This window comes from Salvelinus alpinus, chromosome 24 (assembly GCF_045679555.1).
Source record: "Salvelinus alpinus chromosome 24, SLU_Salpinus.1, whole genome shotgun sequence".
Taxonomy (NCBI): domain Eukaryota; kingdom Metazoa; phylum Chordata; class Actinopteri; order Salmoniformes; family Salmonidae; genus Salvelinus; species Salvelinus alpinus.
Genome location: NC_092109.1, coordinates 42,592,083 through 42,613,563, shown reverse-complemented (window position 1 = coordinate 42,613,563; position 21,481 = coordinate 42,592,083).

Genomic DNA, 21,481 nt, shown 5'->3' with positions numbered 1-21,481 from the left:
GGGAAACTAGCACCATCCCTACGGTGAAGCATGGTGGTGGCAGCATCATGCTGTGGGTACGTTTTTCAGTGGCAGGGACTAGGAGACTAGACAGGATCGAGGGAAAGATGAACGGAACGAAGTACAGAGATATCCTTGATGAAAACCTGCTCCAGAGCGCTCAGGACCTCAGACTGGGGCGAAGGTTCACCTTCCAACTAGACAACAACCATAAGCATACAGCCAAGACAATGCAGGAGTGGCTTCGGGACAAGTCTCTGAATGTCTTTGAGTGGCCCAGCCAGAGCCTGGACTTGAACCCGATCGAACATCTCTGGAGAGACCTGAAAATAGATGTGCAGCGACGCTCCCCATCCAACCTGACAGAGCTTGAGAGGATCTGCAGAGAGGAATGGGAGAAACTCCCCAAATACAGGTGTGCCAAGCTTGTAGCGTCATACCCAAGAAGACTCTAGGCTGTAATCGCTGCCAAAGGTGCTTTAACAAAGTACTGAGTAAAGGGTCTGAATACTTATGTAAATGCAATATTAAAAAACCTTTTTCTTTTAGCAAAAATTTTAAAAATAACTATTTTTTGGGCTTTGTCATTATGGGATATTGTGTGTAGATGATGACGAAAAAAAACGATTTAATCAATTTTAGAATACGGCTGTAACGTAACAAAATGTGAAAGAAGTCAAGGGGTCTGAATACTTTCCGAATGCACTGTATATATTTGATTAAAAATTATTTTTAACAGATTCACTACATGGAATCAGAAGGAAGTTTGTTCTGAAGTGTCTGTCCTATATCTGAGAGATATAAGAAATATTAGGAAACATATATATATATATATATACAGTGGGGAGAACAAGTATTTGATACACTGCCGATTTTGCAGGTTTTCCTACTTACAAAGCATGTAGAGGTCTGTAATTTTTATCATAGGTACACTTCAACTGTGAGAGACGGAATCTAAAACAAAAATCCAGAAAATCATATTGTATGACTTTTAAATAATTAATTTGCATTTTATTGCATGACATAAGTATTTGATCACCTACCAACCAGTAAGAATTCCGGCTCTCACAGACCTGTTAGTTTTTCTTTAAGAAGCCCTCCTGTTCTCCACTCATTACCTGTATTAACTGCACCTGTTTGAACTCGTTACCTGTATAAAAGACACCTGTCCACACACAATCAAACAGATTCCAACCTCTCCACAATGGCCAAGACCAGAGAGCTGTGTAAGGACATCAGGGATAAAATTGTAGACCTGCACAAGGCTGGGATGGGCTACAGGACAATAGGCAAGCAGCTTGGTGAGAAGGAAACAACTGTTGGCGCAATTATTAGAAAATGGAAGAAGTTCAAGATGATGGTCAATCACCCTCGGTCTGGGGCTCCATGCAAGATTTCACCTCGTGGGGCATCAATGATCATGAGGAAGGTGAGGGATCAGCCCAGAACTACACGGCAGGACCTGGTCAATGACCTGAAGAGAGCTGGGACCACAGTCTCAAAGAAAACCATTAGTAACACACTACGCCGTCATGGATTAAAATCCTGCAGCGCACGCAAGGTCCCCCTGCTTAAGCCAGTGCATGTCCAGGCCTGTCTGAAGTTTGCCAATGACCATCTGGATGATCCAGAGGAGGAATGGGAGAAGGTCATGTGGTCTGATGAGACAAAAATAGAGCTTTTTGGTCTAACTCCACTCGCCGTGTTTGGAGGAAGAAGAAGTATGAGTACAACCCCAAGAACACCATCCCAACCGTGAAGCATGGAGGTGGAAACATCATTCTTTGGGGATGCTTTTCTGCAAAGGGGACAGGACGACTGCACCGTATTGAGGGGAGGATGGATGGGGCCATGTATCGCGAGATCTTGGCCAACAACCTCCTTCCCTCAGTAAGAGCATTGAAGATGGGTCGTGGCTGGGTCTTCCAGCATGACAACGACACGAAGCACACAGCCATGGCAACTAAGGAGTGGCTCCGTAAGAAGCATCTCAAGGTCCTGGAGTGGCCTAGCCAGTCTCCAGACCTGAACCCAATAGAAAATCTTTGGAGGGAGCTGAAAGTCCGTATTGCCCAGCGACAGCCCCGAAACCTGAAGGATCTGGAGAAGATCTGTAGGGAGGAGTGGGCCAAAATCCCTGCTGCAGTGTGTGCAAACCTAGTCAAGAACTACAGGAAACGTATGATCTCTGTAATTGCAAACAAAGGTTTCTGTACCAAATATTAAGTTCTGCTTTTCTGATGTATCAAATACTTATGTCATGCAATAAAATGCAAATTAATTACTTAAAAATCATACAATGTGATTTTCTGGATTTTTGTTTTAGATTCCGTCTCTCATAGTTGAAGTGTACCTATGATAATAATTACAGACCTCTACATGCTTTGTAAGTAGGAAAACCTGCAAAATCGGCAGTGTATCAAATACTTGTTCTCCCCACTGTATATTTTTTTTTACATGTATTTAACCCCTTATTTTTGGTACTAAACAGTCTCCATATATACTTCCATTCATTTTTTCAACTAGTACCAGGGGGACCTACAGATTAGTCTTGTGAGGCCTGTGGAGGAAAACAACATGTTCGTGAGAGTCTCACCTTTCCACAGAGGGCTCATATTGGTGTCTAGCCCAAACTGTTCAGACGCTACAGACAGAAGTTGACAGATCGGCCGTACCGACTTCAGACGAGTCCCAAGACAGTTGTGGGGGGGTCGTAGAGCAAAACGGAACCATCGTGTTCGTGAGAGATCATAATAGGTTGTAGCCGGTTGGACGCTACAGACGACTTTATGAAAAGGCCGATGCCTCATGGTCAGACAAACGCCACTCTGTCACCTTTCACAGCACGACACTTTCTGATGCGGTGGACTGAGACGGATCTAATGCAACCCCCCCCCCCCAGATATCTCTAGCTTAAACAGACAGATATGGGGATTTTTAAAATTATGATAATTAGAGTTCTGCGGGGGCACGGACATTGACCTTCGTTAACCTGGGCAATCTGTTACCTTGAAGAACACCTATGACCTATGACCTATGACCGGAGCCATGTATTTAGACAGTTGGAACATTGAGGTTTCTGCATTGTGATGCATTTACACAACGATATTCTACGGCAGCCATGTTAGCGCCCCACTAAACGGCACTTTCACCACTTTTGAACCTCATATTAATTATCTCCAGCACCAAACCAGGTTAAGATTAAGGTTAAGGAAGGGAAGGGAAGATTTAAGGCTAGGGTTAAGGTTAAGGATATGGTAAAGTTAAGGGTTTAGGTTAAGGTTAAGGTAAGGGTTAAGGTAAGGGTTAAAGGTAAGGGTTAAGGTAAGGGTTAAGGTGATGGTTAAGGTGAGGGTTAAGGTAAGGGTTAAGGGTAAGGGTTAAAGGTAAGGGTTAAAGGTAAGGGTTAAGGTAAGGGTTAAGGTAAGGGTTAAAGGTAAGGGTTAAGGTAAGGGTTAAGGTAAGGGTCGGGTTTAAGTTAATGTTAAGGTGTTACCGATACAAGTATTCTGTGTGTATCCTGTGTGTATTTCTTTTCTCTCCTTCTCCCCTACTCACAGGTGCCCATCATCATTCCCCAATCAGTCATCAATCAGTTGCTAATCGGAAGACACCTGCTCCTTTTCCCTTACCCAATCACAGTCCCTTTCCCTTGGTTTAAAAACCCTGTCAGTTGTGTTCTCTACAGCTCAATCTCTCTGTAAATGCCATATGTTGTAAGGGTAGGGTTAAGGTTAAGGGTTAAGGTAAGGAAGGGTAGGGTTAAGTTAAGGGTTAAGGTAAGGAAGGGTAGGGTTAAGGTTAAGGATTAAGGTAAGGAAGGGTAAGGTTAAGGGTTAAGTTAAGGAAGGGTAGGGTTAAGGTTAAGGGTTAAGGTAAGGAAGGGTAGGGTTAAGGTTAAGGGTTAAGGTAAGGAAGGGTAGGGTTAAGTTAAGGGTTAAGGTAAGGAAGGGTAGGGTTAAGGTTAAGGGTTAAGGTAAGGAAGGGTAGGGTTAAGTTAAGGGTTAAGGTAAGGAAGGGTAGGGTTAAGTTAAGGGTTAAGGTAAGGAAGGGTAGGGTTAAGGTTAAGGGTTAAGGTAAGGAAGGGTAGGGTTAAGTTAAGGGTTAAGGTAAGGAAGGGTAGGGTTAAGTTAAGGGTTAAGGTAAGGAAGGGTAGGGTTAAGTTAAGGGTTAAGGTAAGGAAGGGTAGGGTTAAGGTTAAGGGTTAAGGTAAGGAAGGGTAGGGTTAAGTTAAGGGTTAAGGTAAGGAAGGGTAGGGTTAAGTTAAGGGTTAAGGTAAGGAAGGGTAGGGTTAAGGGTTAAGGTAAGGAAGGGTAGGGTTAAGTTAAGGGTTAAGGTAAGGAAGGGTAGGGTTAAGTTAAGGGTTAAGGTAAGGAAGGGTAGGGTTAAGTTAAGGGTTAAGGTAAGGAAGGGTAGGGTTAAGTTAAGGGTTAAGGTAAGGAAGGGTAGGGTTAAGTTAAGGGTTAAGGTAAGGAAGGGTAGGGTTAAGGTTAAGGGTTAAGGTAAGGAAGGGTAGGGTTAAGTTAAGGGTTAAGGTAAGGAAGGGTAGGGTTAAGGGTTAAGGTAAGGAAGGGTAGGGTTAAAGTTAAGGGTTAAGGTAAGGAAGGGTAGGGTTAAGGTTAAGGGTTAAGGTAAGGAAGGGTAGGGTTAAGTTAAGGGTTAAGGTAAGGAAGGGTAGGGTTAAGGTTAAGGGTTAAGGTAAGGAAGGGTAGGGTTAAGGTTAAGGGTTAAGGTAAGGAAGGGTAGGGTTAAGGTTAAGGGTTAAGGTAAGGAAGGGTAGGGTTAAGGTTAAGGGTTAAGGTAAGGAAGGGTAGGGTTAAGGTTAAGGTAGGTGTAGGTGTAGGGTTTAGGATAAGGATGTCCTGGATAGCACTGCCTATTTGAAAATATCTGTTTTTAAAACATTTAAACTTTTTGATGATATCAACAGGTAGAACATTCTAACTTAGTCATCAACAAAATGTCGAAATGTGCCATTTTCACATATGTAGACACCTGGTACTGAGATCATGAAAATGTGGTTTAAAAGTGATGGAATTGTTCTTTAACATTACAGGGGGAATATTTACATAATGCGACGTAACTGAATATCTAGAATTAGAACAATATTCTAAAAGTCGGCCCTACTGCCTAATCGTATGTCTGTGCAGACAACTAACAGGTAACTTTAACTTCTGATCCCAGATCAGAGGGAACGAAGTCGGCCCTACTGTCTAATCGTATGTCTGTGCAGACAACTAACAGGTAACTTTAACTTCTGATCCCAGATCAGAGGGAACGAAGTCGGCCCTACTGTCTAATCGTATGTCTGTGCAGACAACTAACAGGTAACTTTAACTTCTGATCCCAGATCAGAGGGAACGAAGTCGGCCCAACTGTCTAATCGCATGTCTGTGCAGACAACTAACAGGTAACTTTAACTTCTGATCTTAGATCAGAGGGAACGAAGTCGGCCCAACTGTCTAAACGCATGTGTCTGCAGACAACTAACAGGTAACTTTAACTTCTGATCTTAGATCAGAGGGAATGTTTTTATATGGCACTACTCTTTTATGTGTGTGTGTGTGTGTGGGGGGGGGGGGGGAGGGGGTGTGTGAGTGAAAACATACCATACCTGCTCATGTTTAAAAATGCAGCTGTGCGTGCATGCGTGCGTGCGTGTGTGTGCGTGTGTGTATTCTGCTACAGATCAATCTGTGTTTGAACGGTGATTCATTAAAAGCTGATAAACCACAAAGCCATTCTGCAGGAAATGACTGTCACCCTCGCGGTTTAGCGTTCTAGGGTGTCAGGCAGAAAGAGGGATTCAGAAGCGTAATGACGAAGGCCATTTATTAAGCCACATTTAAATGTGTGGCAGATGGAGAGAGAAGAGGAGGGGTTGCAAAGTAAGCTGTTAAGAGAGAAAGGAGAGAGAAATTGAGAGAAAAGCTGCTACTATGTCTTGTAAAAATCCCCGGCGGTCTTTATTGGGCTGCAATAATCATCCAACAGCTGAACAGTGTTTAGATTGGAGTTGACTGGTCACATGTACAGGGTTGCAGATGTAATTACAGGGTACAATGAAGTTCTTGACCTCCGAGCTCCAACATGCAGGACAAAGTGAAACAAAAATAGATAATACTAATAATATATAAGGTTGTCCTTACAACGCCTGTGTGTGTGTCTGAGACCCCTAAAACCTCCTGAGACCCCGAGACCCCCTGATACCTTCTGATACTTCCTGAGACCCCCTGAGACCCCGATACCTCCAGAGACCTCCAGAGACCCCCTGAGACCCCGATACCCCCTGAGACCCCGATACCCCCTGAGACCCCGATACCCCCTGAGACCCCGATACCCCCTGAGACCTCCAGAGACTCCCTGAGACCCCGATACCTCCAGAGACCCCCTGATACCCCCTGATACCCCCTGAGACCCCGATACCCCCTGAGACCTCCAGAGACCCCCTGAGACCCCGATACCCCCTGAGACCTCCAGAGACCCCCTGAGACCCCGATACCCCCAGAGACCCCCCGATACCCCCTGAGACCTCCAGAGACCCCCTGAGACCCCGATACCTCCAGAGACCCCCTGAGACCCCCTGATACCCCCTGAGACCCCGATACCCCCTGATACCTCCAGAGACCCCCTGAGACCCCGATACCCCCTGAGACCTCCAGAGACCCCCTGAGACCCCGATACCCCCTGAGACCTCCAGAGACCTCCTGAGACCCGCCTGTTTTCCTGAGACCCGCCTGTTTTCCTGAGACCCGCCTGTTTTCCTGAGACCCGCCTGTTTTCCTGAGACCCGCCTGTTTTCCTGAGACCCGCCTGTTGTCCTGAGACCCGCCTGTTGTCCTGAGACCCGCCTGTTGTCCTGAGACCCGCCTGTTGTCCTGAGACCCGCCTGTTGTCCTGAGACCCGCCTGTTGTCCTGAGACCTCCAGAGACCCCCTGAGACCCCGATACCCCCTGAGACCTCCAGAGACCCCCTGAGACCCCGATACCCCCTGAGACCTCCAGAGACCCCCTGAGACCCCGATACCCCCTGAGACCCCGATACCCCCTGAGACCTCCAGAGACCCCCTGAGACCCCGATACCTCCAGAGACCCCCTGATACCCCCTGATACCCCCTGAGACCTCCAGAGACCCCCTGAGACCTCCAGAGACCCCCTGAGACCCCGATACCCCCTGAGACCCCCAGAGACCCCCTGAGACCCTGATACCCCCTGAGACCTCCAGAGACCCCCTGAGACCCCGATACCCCCTGAGACCCCGATACCCCCTGAGACCTCCAGAGACCCCCTGAGACCCCGATACCCCCTGAGACCTCCAGAGACCTCCTGAGACCCGCCTGTTTTCCTGAGACCCGCCTGTTTTCCTGAGACCCGCCTGTTTTCCTGAGACCCGCCTGTTTTCCTGAGACCCGCCTGTTTTCCTGAGACCCGCCTGTTTTCCTGAGACCCGCCTGTTGTCCTGAGACCCGCCTGTTGTCCTGAGACCCGCCTGTTGTCCTGAGACCCGCCTGTTGTCCTGAGACCCGCCTGTTGTCCTGAGACCCGCCTGTTGTCCTGAGACCCGCCTGTTGTCCTGAGACCCGCCTGTTGTCCTGAGACCTCCTGCACTGTTATTAATAGGTTGTCGAGGCTCCTCTACACCTCCTCTATAGTTACCCCTCACGTCACACACACACACACACACACACACACACACACACACACACAGACCCCACCACAAGCTCACACACCTACCTCTGTGCCCCACATGGCACCCATATTTCCCTCTTTAAACACACAGCGTGTGAACAGAGAGCACAATGGGCCCGTGTGTGTGTGTGTGTGTGTGTGTGTGTGTGTGTGTGTGTGTGTGTGATGATTCTCCTGATCCGTTCTGACTGCAGGTCTCTTAAATAATGCAGAACCTTTTTAATTTTTAATTTAACCAGGAAGGGCTCATTGAGATTTAAAATCTCTTTTTCAAGAGCGTCCTGGCCAAGATTGGCATGTACAGGGTTGCAAATGTAATTACAGGGTACAATGAAATTCTTGACCTCCGAGCTCCAACATGCAGGATAAAGTGAAACAAAAATAGATAATACTAATAATATATAATATATATAAGGTTGTCCTGCAGCGCCTGTGTGTGTGTGTCTGAGACCCCTAAAACCTCCTGAGACCCCGATACCTCCTGAGACCTCCTGAGACCCCCTGATACCTTCCCCCTGATACCAAGTCATTACAAAAATTACATACAGACAACATGAAAAACTACAAGTAATCTAGTAAAAACCATTGAATTCACAAGAGTATAACAAAATCAAAAACAGCAAATTAAAAACAATGAACCTACATTTTTAACCTACTTTATATTTTTAACTTGACTATTGTTTTTGGTGTTCTCCCTGGTGTTCTCCCTGGTGTTCTCCCTGGTGTTCTCCCTGGTGTTGTCCCTGGTGTTATACCTGGTGTTGTCCCTGGTGTTATACCTGGTGTTATACCTGGTGTTATACCTGGTGTTGTCCCTGGTGTTATACCTGGTGTTATCCCTGGTGTTGTCCCTGGTGTTGTCCCTGGTGTTGTCCCTGGTGTTGTACCTGGTGTTGTACCTGGTGTTGTCCCTGGTGTTGTCCCTGGTGTTGTCCCTGGTGTTGTCCCTGGTGTTGTCCCTGGTGTTGTCCCTGGTGTTATACCTGGTGTTGTCCCTGGTGTTGTCCCTGGTGTTATCCCTGGTGTTCTCCCTGGTGTTCTCCCTGGTGTTATCCCTGGTGTTATCCCTGGTGTTATCCCTGGTGTTATCCCTGGTGTTATCCCTGGTGTTCTCCCTGGTGTTCTCCCTGGTGTTCTCCCTGGTGTTATACCTGGTGTTATACCTGGTGTTATACCTGGTGTTATACCTGGTGTTGTCCCTGGTGTTATACCTGGTGTTGTCCCTGGTGTTATACCTGGTGTTATACCTGGTGTTGTACCTGGTGTCGTCCCTGGTGTCGTCCCTGGTGTCGTCCCTGGTGTCGTCCCTGGTGTCGTACCTGGTGTCGTACCTGGTGTCGTACCTGGTGTCGTCCCTGGTGTCGTCCCTGGTGTCGTACCTGGTGTTATAACTGGTGTCGTCCCTGGTGTCGTCCCTGGTGTCGTCCCTGGTGTCGTCCCTGGTGTCGTCCCTGGTGTCGTCCCTGGTGTTGTCCCTGAGATCTGGAAAGCGACACATGTCCTCCCTCTACGTAAAGGAGGAGATCCTTCTGACTTAGATAACCATCATCCATCATTCTCTCTTGTCTTTCCAACGTTGTTGAATTCCTGGCCAACTCTCAGCTTAATACAACTTCTTTTTAACAAATCCAATTGTATTTGTCACACGCTTCATATACAACAGGTGTAGACCTACAGTTAAATGCTTACTGACGGGTCCTTTTCCAACACGACGCAGAGTTACAGATAAAATATAAATAGTGACACGAGTAATAAATACACAGTGAATAAAAATCACATGGCTACATACAGGAAGTACCAGTTAGTAACATGGCTATATACAGGAAGTACCAGTTAGTAACATGGCTATATACAGGAAGTACCAGTTAGTAACATGGCTATATACAGGAAGTACCAGAGTGGAATTATGTTTTTAGAGATTTTTACAAATTAATTTAAAAAAATGAAAAGCTGAAATGTCTTGAGTCAATAAATATTCAACCGCTTTGTTTTGGCAAGCCTAAATAAGTTAAGGTGTAAAAATGTGCTTAACAAGTCACATAATAAGTTGCATGGGCAATAAGTATTTAACATGATTTTTGAATGACTACCTCATCTTTGTATCCCACACATACAGATAATTGTAAGGTGCCCCAGTCAAGCAGTGAATTTCAAACCGATTCAAACAGATTCAACCACAAAGACCAGGGAGGTTATCCAATGCCTTGCAAAGAAGGGCACCTTTTGGTAGATGGGAAAAAGTAAAAGAACAGACATTGAATATCCCTTTATGCATGGTGAAGTTATTAATTACACTTTGGAAGATTTATCAATAGAACCAGTCACTACAAAGATACAGGCGTCCTTCCTAACTCAGTTGCCGAAGAGCAAGGAAACCACTCGGGGATTTCACCATGAGGCCAATGGGGATATTAAAACAGTTACAGAGTTTAATGGCTGTGATAGAAGAAAACTGAGGATGGATCAACAACATTGTAGTTACTCCACAGTACTAACCTAATTGACAGAGTGAAAAGAAGGAAGCCTGTACAGAACACACATATTCCAAAACATGTATCCTATTTGCAACAAGGCACTAAAGTAATACTGCGAAGAATGTGGCAAAGCAATTCACTTTTAGTCCTGAATACAAAGCGTTACATTTGGGGCAAATCCAATAAAACACATTGCTGAGTACCATTCTCCATATTTTCAAGCATAGTAGTGGCTGCATCATGTTATGGGTATGCTTGTAATCATTACCGGGCAGTTTTTCAGGATAAAAAATAAACGTAATAGAGCTATGCTCAGGCAAAATCCTAGAGGAAAACCTGGTCTGCTTTCAACCAGATACTGGGAGATGAGCAATTTCTGTATTTCATTTTCAATACATTTGCAAACATGTTTTCACTTTGTCATTATGGGGTATTGTGTGTGTATATGGGAGAGAGAAAAAATATATTTAATAAATGTTTAATTCAGGCTGTAACAACAAAATGTGGATTAAGTCAAGGGGTATAAATACTTTCTGAAAGCTCTGTACAGGGAGTACCAGATAACCGAGGTAGCTACAGTATGTACATATAGGTAGGGGTAAAGTGACCAGGCAACATTGTATTCTAAATGTGCACCAGTCTGGTTTTAGACCATTTCAGCTGCTACGCTTGTTTTAGATTTGTTAAAATGACAGAAAAAAATTGAAACGTAATTAAAAAACATTGTGCTGCCATTTTGTTTTTTTATATATAGAGCTTTTCAAGGTCTTCAACACGGTTGACCATCACGTTATCATTCAAAGGCTTTAATAAGCCTGGATCAGGCTTCTTGTAAGTAGTTTCAGAATTCTGTCAGATAGGACACAATGCGTGATTTCTGATCGTATTCAAGTCTAGTTTCTTGGATTTGACAAAAGGTGTACCGCAGGGGTCGGTACTGGGACCTGTTCTCTTTAATATATACACTGAGTGTACAAATATTAGGGACACCTGTTCTTTCCATGATACAGACTGACCAGGTGAATACAGGTGAAAGCTATGATCCCTTATTGATGCCACTTGTTAAATCCACTTCAAATCAGTGTAGATGGAGGGGAGGAGACAGGTTAATGAAGTATTTTTTAAAGCCTTGAGACAATTGAGACATGGATTTTGTATGTGTGCCATTCAGAGGGTGAATGGGCAAGACAAAAGATTTATGAGCCTTTGAACGGGGTATGGTAGTAGGTGCCAGGCGCACCGGTTTATGTCAAGAATGGCAATGGTACACCACCCAAAGGACATCCAGCCAACTTGACACAACTGTGGGAAGCATTGGAGTGAAAATGCTCAAGCATTCCCTGTGGAGCGCTTTCGACACCTTGTAGAAACATATCACCCATTGAGCATGTTTGGGATGCTTTGGATCGACGTGTACGACAGCGTGTTCCAGTTCCCGACAATATTCAGCAACTTCACACAGCCATTGAAGAGAAGTGGGACAACGTTCCACAGGCCACAATCAACAGCCTGATCAACTCTATTCATGAGGCAAATAGTGGTCACACAAGATACTGACTGGCTTTCTGATCCACGCCTCAACTTTTTTTTTTTAAAGGTATCTATGACCAACCGATGCATATCTGTATTCCCAGTCATGTGAAATCCATAGATTACGGCCTAATGATATAAGGGCACAAGGCGAGACACAGGAGGCAGATGGTTGAGCTCCGATATGCATTATACCAAAAGGGGTAGGCAAAAGGCAGGTCGAGGACAGGCGAGAGTTCATAAACCAGGTCAGAGTCCAAACAGTACCAGGCGATAGGCAGGCTCGAGGTCAGAACTGGCAGAGTGGTCAGGCAGGTGGATACGGCGTTAGGACAGACACGGGTCAGAACCAGGAGGTCTAGGAAAAAACAGAGACTGGGAAAAAATAGGAGCTAGGAGAAACGCTGGTTGACTTGGCAAAACAAGACGAACTGACACAGAGAGACAGGAAACACAGAGATAAATACACTGGGGACTAATGGAGAAAACTGGAGACACCTGGAGGTGGGTGGAGACAATCACAAAGACAGGTGAAACAGATCAGGGAGTGACAAATGAATGTATTTCAATCGAATGATTTCCTTATGTGAACTGTAACTCTTTGTAAAAATCAACATGCAACAAATGAAATTGTTGCATGTTGTCTTTATATTTTTGTTCAGTGTAAGTTAGATGAACGTTTTCTTTACGTTTACTTTAAGTTTCCTCTAACGATGTCACATTTTGTGTTAGGCGTTCTATAGAATCCCCCTCGTTCTATGACCAGTAAAATACTCTATATAATTACCCTGGTTCTATGACCAGGAAAATACCCTATAGAATTACCCTCGTTCTATGACCAGTAAAATACCCTATAGAATTACCCTGGTTCTATGACTAGTAAAATACTCTATAGAATCACCCTGGTTCTATGACTAGTAAAATACCCTATAGAATTACCCTCGTTCTATGACCAGTAAAATACCCTATAGAATTACCCTGGTTCTATGACTAGTAAAATACCCTATAGAATCACCCTGGTTCTATGACTAGTAAAATACCCTATAGAATCACCCTGGTTCTATGACCAGTAAAATACTCTATAGAATCACCCTGGTTCTATGACCAGTAAAATACCCTATAGAATCACCCTGGTTCTATGACCAGTAAAATACCCTATAGAATCACCCTGGTTCTATGACTAGTAAAATACTCTATAGAATCACCCTGGTTCTATGACTAGTAAAATACTCTATAGAATTACCCTGGTTCTATGACTAGTAAAATACCCTATATAATTACCCTGGTTCTATGACCAGTAAAATACCCTATAGAATTACCCTGGTTCTATGACTAGTAAAATACCCTATAGAATCACCCTGGTTCTATGACTAGTAAAATACCCTATATAATTACCCTGGTTCTATGACCAGTAAAATACCCTATAGAATTACCCTCGTTCTATGACCAGTAAAATACCCTATATAATTACCCTGGTTCTATGACCAGTAAAATACTCTATATAATTACCCTGGTTCTATGACCAGTAAAATACCCTATAGAATCACCCTGGTTCTATGACTAGTAAAATACCCTATATAATTACCCTGGTTCTATGACCAGTAAAATACCCTATAGAATCACCCTGGTTCTATGACTAGTAAAATACCCTATAGAATCACCCTGGTTCTATGACTAGTAAAATACCCTATAGAATCACCCTCGTTCTATGACCAGTAAAATACCCTATAGAATTACCCTCGTTCATGACCAGTAAAATACCCTATATAATTACCCTCGTTCTATGACTAGTAAAATACCCTATATAATTACCCTGGTTCTATGACCAGTAAAATACCCTATATAATTACCCTGGTTCTATGACTAGTAAAATACTCTATAGAATTACCCTGGTTCTATGACCAGTAAAATACTCATGAAGGTTGGTGGTATTACATTTTACCAACGTATATGGAGCACAACATTACAGTTATATGACATGAGTATAATCACATGTTACCATCACATGAGTATAATCACTACTTACTCATATTTACATTATGACACCTAGTTTTAGTCTCTCTCTCTCTCTCTCTCTCTCTCTCTCTCTCTCTCTCTCTCTCTCTCTCTCTCTCTCTCTCTCTCTCTCTCTCTCTCTCTCTCTCTCTCTCTCTCTCTCTCTCTCTCTCTCTCTCTCTCTCTCTCTCTCTCTCTCTCTCTCTCTCTCTCTCTCTCTCTCTCTCTCTCTCTCTCTCTCTCTCTCTCTCTCTCTCTCTCTCTCTCTCTCTCTCTCTCTCTCTCTCTCTCTCTCTCTCTCTCTCTCTCTCCCCTCAACCCCGGCCCACACACACACCCTGCCCGCCGTCTCCCTCCCTCAGACAGTCACATCTAATCTGTATCTGGCCCAGAGCTGGCTGTGTTTATTATTCCTTGACCAGGAACTTCCAGTGTCTCCATGGTAACCCTGTGTATCCTGTGTGTGTGTATCCTGGTAATTACCTCCTAATCTATAGTCCAATATGAAGTCTAAAATAGTACTTCTATGATTACAGAGGGGCAGAGCAGACAGCTGTGGCTACTGTGATGTGGAGGACTGGCCGTACGCTAAGCACTACAGCAGATCTGGTGGGGATCACACACACGGTCGTTCGCAGGCATACAGAGACACGTGCACAGGCCATCGCAGAGAGGATTGTGTGTGTGTGTATATATCAGCCTTCTGCAGTAGTTGAGTAATGACTGACTGTGCTTTGTGGAAACTGTGGGAAGGAAACGCTGGTTGCCTGAATCAGGCACAACCTATACCCCATTACCCCCTAACTCTCTGACCCTATACCCCCTTACCCCTCCCCCTTACCCCCTAACTCTCTGACCCTATACCCCCTTACCCCTCCCCCTTACCCCCTAACTATCTGACCCTATACCCCCTTACCCCTCCCCCATACCCCCTAACTCTCTGACCCTATACCTCCTTACCCCTTCCCCTTACCCCCTAACTCTCTCCCCTCACCCCTTCCCCATACCCCCTAATTATCTCCCTCCTCACCCCTCCCCCTAACTCTCTGACCCTATACCCCCTCACCCCTTCCCCATACCCCCTAATTATCTCCCTCCTCACCCCTCCCCCTAACTGTCTGCCCCCTCACCCCTTCCCCATACCCCCTAATTCTCTGACCCTATACCCCCTTACCCCTCCCCTTACCCCCTAATTCTCTGACCCTAAACCCCCTTACCCCTCCCCCTTACCCCCTAATTATCTCCCTCCTCACCCCTCCCCTAACTCTCTGACCCTAAACCCCCTTACCCCCTAACTCTCTCCCCCTAAACCCTTACCCCCTAACTCTCTCCCCTCACCCCTTCCCATTCACCCCTAATTCTCTCCCCCAAAACCCTTACCCCCTAACTCTCTCCCCTCACAGCTTCCCATTCACCCCTAACTCTCTCCCCTCACCCCTTCCCATTCACCCCTAACTCTCTCCCCTCACCCCTTCCCATTCACCCCTAACTCTCTCCCCCTAAACCCCCTTACCCCTTCCCACAAAATGAAGGCACCAAATTCCTAGTGTCAGGTAGAGTGTATCTCTCTATAGTCAAGGCAGACATAATGGTTTCCTTTATAAATCCTATAGACCGTCCCAATATGTGCATCCCAGATGGCATCCTATTCCCTGCAGGGTTGGGCTCAAGGCCGTCAAGTCAGGAAGTAAACTTAAATTCCAAATCAATTATTAAAAAAGGGCATATATTTTCAATGACTTCTCAATAAACTGAAAAGGAGAAGTAATTTATGTCAAATTTAATTTAAAATCACTTCCTGAATTGACAATTCAGCCCTCTCTGGGGATTACAGTCTTACCTGATGTGCCAGCTAGAGTCATGCCAGTCTTACCTGGTGTGCCAGCTAGAGCCATGCCAGTCTTACCTGAGGTGCCAGCTAGAGTCATGCCAGTCTTACCTGGTCTGCCAGCTAGAGCCATGCCAGTCTTACCTGGTGTGCCAGCTAAAGCCATGCCAGTCTTACCTGGTGTGCCAGCTAGAGCCATGCCAGTCTTACCTGGTCTGCCAGCCAGAGCCATGCCAGGCTTACCTTGTGGTTCAGCTAGAGCCATGCCAGTCTTACCTTGTGTTTCAGCTAGAGCCATCCCAGTCTTACCTGGTGTGCCAGCTAGAGCCATGCCAGTCTTACCTGGTGTGCCAGCTAGAGCCATGTCAGTCTTACCTGGTGTGCCAACTAGAGTCATGCCAGTCTTACCTGGTGTGCCAGCTAGAGCCATGCCAGTCTTACCTGGTCTGCCAGCCAGAGCCATGCCAGTCTTACCTGTTGTGCCAGCTAGAGCCATGCTAGTCTTACCTGGTCTGCCAGCCAGAGCCATGCCAGGCTTACCTTGTGGTTCAGCTAGAGCCATGCCAGTCTTACCTTGTGGTTCAGCTAGAGCTATGCCAGTCTTACCTGGTGTGCCAGCTAGAGCCATGCCAGTCTTACCTGGTGTGCCAGCTAGAGCCATGCCAGTCTTACCTTGTGGTTCAGCTAGAGCCGTGCCAGTCTTACCTGGTGTGCCAGCTAGAGCCATGCCAGTCTTACCTGATGTGCCAGCTAGAGCCATGCCAGTCTTACCTGTTTTACTGTTTTTGCACTTGTTAGTGGAGGAAAAACTTGATTATAGTAGGGATTGATTGAAGCTCAATGTGAAATTAAAATCTCCCTACCCTCATATCTATGCCAATATGACACCAATGTCAGTGGAACTTCACAAATCAATTTGATTGGAGGTACACAACACAGCCTCTCGTTTTACCGATAAACCGCGTACCGGATTTTTAACAATGTCATTAGCATTAAGAAAAAAATACAACTTCTTAGCTCAATAAGAATGAGACTACGGCGATCCATAAAGTGACCATTAGACTTGCCATATTTTGGACTGAATAAGTTAGTAGGGGCAACAGTTTTGATTAAATATACAATTTATCTCTCTCACGAGCCGATAGAGAACCGACGATGTGCTACCTTTTTGTAGCATTTCTGACAATGCTAATATCTTTTCAGCCAAATCTCAGAGTTCTAAAACCGGGGCAAGCAACTTGGTTGCTGTGCAACAGCAGCAGCTAGCTAGTAGCAAGCTAGCAGCTGTAGCCACCAGTCGGATGAGAAGCAAGCTACAAGCAAAGGAAGTTAGCCAGATAGATATATTTTGCTATGGAAGGTTTTTCATATGGCTGAAGTCATATGTGTAAACTAAGTCAGAGCACAAAAAAATAAGCTAGCGAATGTCCTTGGCTGCTATTATTGCCAGTTAGCTAGCCAACTAGCCAGTAGCTACAAGCCAATGAGATTGTAACGTAGCTGTATAGATCGTATACCACAACTCAATGTTGACAATTAGGCTATGCATTAGATCTAATATTTGACACATCATTGTGCACATGTTGTTAGGCCTAACACATCACGAGATTGAGGCAAAAAAATGACAGACATTAGACTACAATTAGCAATATAGATCTCAACAGCTGCTTTACAGTAAACACTTACCAGTTCCTGTAAGTGACTCTTAAAGTACACATTGTTGTTTGAGCATCCAAAACAAATTCCAGCCCTTACCTCATGATGCATTAAGTCAGTACACTCCCACCTCTGTCAATGTAATTTTCTTCAAGCGAGTGTCAAGTTACTTTTCAATTACGATTAAAAGACGTATTTTCCAGACATTGAAGTTTGGTTCATTTTAGGTTTTGAATGAAAGGTGAAAAAAAAACGCGTTTTTTCCGAACGCGGGTCAGGACATGAACAAGGGAAAAGATGTCCAAAAGACATTGAAATCTGAACCAATCATAGACGTTGGCATCTGGACCAATCATAGACGTTGGTGTCTGAACCAATCATAGACGTTGGCATCTGAACCAATCATAGACGTTGGTATCTGAACCAATCATAGACGTTGGCATCTGGACCAATCATAGACGTTGGTGTCTGAACCAATCATAGACGTTGGCATCTGAACCAATCATAGACGTTGGTATCTGAACCAATCATAGACGTTGGCATCTGGACCAATCATAGACGTTGGTGTCTGAACCAATCATAGACGTTGGCATCTGAACCAATCATAGACGTTGGTATCTGAACCAATCATAGACGTTGGCATCTGAACCAATCATAGACGTTGGCATCTGAACCAATCATAGACGTTGGCATCTGAACCAATCATAGACGTTGGCATCTGAACCAATCATAGACGTTGGCATCTGAACCAATCATAGACGTTGGCATCTGAACCAATCATAGACGTTGGCATCGGCACCTTTAGTGGGAAGAAGCCGTCAACATGTAAAAAACGGAAGGCGGGTCTTGGGGAACTCACCCGGATTTGGAGGGGACTTCTTTGCAAATGCTCACCCAGCCAACTTATTCAATACTTTGAGAGTCACTTACAGGGAACTGGTATGTGCTAAATGTAAAACAGCTGTTGATATGACCTCCCCACTCACCAACCCTCTTTAAAAGGAGAATCCATATGTTTTGCATAAATACAAATAGCCCATGTCTATGAAGTGATAGCCAGGGCCTGGTTTCCCGATAGCAATGGAACTTCAGCTTGCGAGTGTTTTTTAACGATGCATCGTTTCTATCAAGCCCGAAGAACTCACACGTGTTTCCCAAAATACCACGTAGGGAGAACTTTGAATAAGTGTGTCGTTAGAGTATGTGTCGATACTGAAATAATAGAACTCAATTGATTGAACATGAAATTTATTTCAATAGGATGTAAAACCATGGCCAGTTTATTAGGTACACCCATCTAGTACTGGGTCGGACCCCCCCCCCCTTTTGCCTCCAGAACAGCCTGAATTCTTCAGGGCATGGAATGGTTGGTCAATTGGTATCAAGGGAAACATACCCTACACCATTACACCAACGCCACTAGCCTGTACCGTTGACCACCAGGCAGAATGGACTCATGCTGCTTACGCCAAATCCCGAGTCTTCCGTTAGCGTGACGCAACAAGAACCAGGATTCGTCAGAAATGTTTTTCCAATCCTCAGTTGTCCAGTGTTGGTGATGGCGTGCCCACTGCAGCCGCTTCATTCTTGTTTTAAGCTGATAGGAGTGGAACCCGGTGTGGTCGTCTGCTGCACTAGCCAATCCGTGACAAAGACAGACGAGTTGTGCATTCCGAGATGTCGTTCTCCACACCAATGTGGTCCTGCGCTGTTATTGTCCTGTTTGTGGCCCGCCTGTTAGCTAGCTGTCCCGCCTGTTAGCTAGCTGTCCCGCCTTTTAGCTAGCTGTCCCGCCTGTTAGCTAGCTGTCCCGCCTGTTAGCTAGCTGTCCCTCCTGTTAGCTAGCTGTCCCGCCTGTTAGCTAGCTGGCCCGCCTGTTAGCTAGCTGTCCCGCCTGTTAGCTAGCTGGCCCGCCTGTTAGCTAGCTGGCCCGCCTGTTAGCTTGCACGAATCCGGCCTTTCTCCTTCAACCTCTCTCATCATCAAGCTGTTTTCGCCCAAAGGACTGCCACTGTTGGGATGTTTTTTTGTTTGTCTCACCATTCTCTGTAAACCCTTGACACTGTCGTGCGTTTCTGAGATAGGTCCGAGACGTTTCTGAGATAGGTCCGAGACGTTTCTGAGATAGGTCCGAGACGTTTCTGAGATAGGTTCGAGACGTTTCTGAGATAGGTCCGAGACGTTTCTGAGATAGGTCCGAGACGTTTCTGAGATAGGTTCGAGACGTTTCTGAGATAGGTCCGAGACGTTTCTGAGATAGGTTCGAGACGTTTCTGAGATAGGTCCGAGACGTTTCTGAGATAGGTCCGAGACGTTTCTGAGATAGGTTCGAGACGTTTCTGAGATAGGTTCGAGACGTTTCTGAGATAGGTCCGAGACGTTTCTGAGATACTGGAACCGGCGCGCCTGGCACCGACGATCACACCACGCTCAAAGTCGCTTAGGTCACCTGTTTGGCCCATTCTAATGTTCAATCAAACAGTAACTGAATGTCTCGATGCCTGTCTGCCTGATTCATATAGCAAGCCACGGCCACATGACTCACTGTCTGTAGGAGCGAAACATTTTCGTCAATGGGATGGTGTACCTAATAAACTGGATACTGAGTTTATATAGTTCCGTGTAGCCTACTGGATTTATCTTTTAATCCAGTCATCTCTGTTTTTATTTGAAGCATATTTGTTTTACCCTTTGCTTGTTTATAACACATGGCAACTTTGTGTTGTAGTTACCTTCGCTGTGAAGTTATCTTTCGGGTCACAGAGAAACAGATCAACATCTTGACTTCTATGTTTAATGGCGATCTTCTGTGTATAAAGTGACACGAAAGGGCAAAAAAAAATAAAACATCTTACGACCCAGTTATCTGAGTGGTCTGAGGCAGTCGGTACATAACAAGTGTTTTCAAGTGCATCTTTAATAACAAAGGTTTTGGGAAACAGCTCGTAGATTTAACGATGCTCCTACGGAGGTTCTAACAATTAACTTAGCCTTAAACTGTTTTTTGGGAAACCGGACCCCTGGATAATAAATTACATGAGACAAAACATTTTAAAGTGCAAGTACAATTTTCAAAAGACAGCTTTTGTAAGGACCGACGCCAGGGATGAGAAGCAGGTACTGGGAGTCAAACATTTAATAGGAACAGACAGGTAACAGGACAGAAACAGAGTCAGCACACGGGTTATACAAGGACATATGAACATTAATGCAGAAGCAGGTGAACAGATTTTTGTATAATCACCTTCAGGTGTAAAAAAAAAAGGTTAAAAAAAACAACGTTTTAAGTGAGCACCACAATTAACGAGGACCACAATGCATAATCCACCTATGCTTTACACTCTTCGGAAAAAGGGTTCCAAAACAGTTCTTCGGCTGTACCCATAGCATAACCCTTTTTGGTTCCATGTAGAACCCCTTGTGGAATGGGACCTACATGGAACCCAAAAGTGTTCTATCTGGAACCAAAAGTGTTCTATCTGGAACCAAAAGGGTTCTACCTGGAACAAAAAGTGTTCTATCTGGAACCAAACGGGTTCTATCTGGAACCAAAATGGTTCTACCTGGAACCAAAAGGGTTCTACCTGGAACCAAAAGGGTTCTACCTGGAACCAAAAGGGTTCTACCTGGAACCAAGGTTTTCCAGCACCCGGCTTTGACCTACTACAGTAGCTATGTTGTTCTATTGTACTTCAACCAGTGGAAGCTCCTTCTCAGAGGAAGAGGAGGATTATCCTCCTCAGTGAATTTCAGATTTTAAATATTTTGTGAAACATTAGAAAACATTATCCTTTTTAGATAAAACTATACTAAATATATTCACGTCACTAAATAATTGTTTTGCAATAAAGGTCTGCAGTAGCATCAACAGCACTCTGTAGGGTAGCACAATGGTGTAGCCGGAGGACAGCTAGCTTCCATCCTCCTCTGGGTACACTGACTTCAATACAAACCCTAGGAGGCTCATGGTTCTCACACCCTCCCATAGACTTACACAGTATTTATGACAACTTCCGGAATTTCTTCAAAAATGAAGGATGAGAGAGAGACAGCTATATATCGCTAGCTAAGTAAGTGAAAGTAAAAATACTTTTACTTACTTAGCTAACAAATGCAGCCAGGTAGTTTAGGATACTCAAACACCCGGCTCAAACGGAGAGGGATGCTATGTTAGCGAGCTGGCTATGGTTAGCCAACACTGGAACTCTTCCAAGTCAAGGTAAGCTTTTGGTTTTGTAAACGTATTGCCATCGGGGCCCGCCAATATAACTGCTAAACTGCTTGCTGAATCTACTGCATGATTGTAGCT